Raw genomic sequence first — 331 nt, 5'->3', positions numbered from 1 at the left:
GCAGAGCTGGATTCATAGCCTGAGCATCGTCCTCTCCTCCAGGCCGCCTGGCCAGCGGGGCTTCGCTCTAGGCTGCCTCCCCAGGGTCCCCCTGGAAGGCCGGCCTGTCCTCGCAATACCACCTCCCCAGCACCCTACCCTGCCTACTGCGTCGAGCCGCGTAATAAACGCTTCAAACACACCGTCTAATTTCATCCTCGTTCTGAGCCCATTGTGTGGAAGAGGCAACGGGAGAGCTCAGTGCCGAGCGGAGGCTGAGAGGCCGGCCGGCAGCCTTCTCCGAGGGAGGCGCGGGCAGCCCAGAGAGCAGCCCAGGGAGCCTTCAGGGAAT

General features: G+C 64.4%; 1 protein-coding gene across 1 annotated transcript in view; it reads right to left on the bottom strand.

Annotated features, from left to right (window-relative positions):
* The window catches only part of PDX1 (pancreatic and duodenal homeobox 1), a 20142-nt gene that overhangs the window by 3432 nt on the left and 16379 nt on the right, over window positions 1–331 (bottom strand). The gene's annotated exons all lie outside the window — the stretch shown is intronic.

The sequence above is a fragment of the Myotis brandtii genome, unplaced genomic scaffold (assembly GCF_000412655.1).
Source record: "Myotis brandtii unplaced genomic scaffold, ASM41265v1 scaffold513, whole genome shotgun sequence".
In the NCBI taxonomy this organism is placed as follows: domain Eukaryota; kingdom Metazoa; phylum Chordata; class Mammalia; order Chiroptera; family Vespertilionidae; genus Myotis; species Myotis brandtii.
This window is presented reverse-complemented; position numbering and strand designations above follow the sequence as displayed.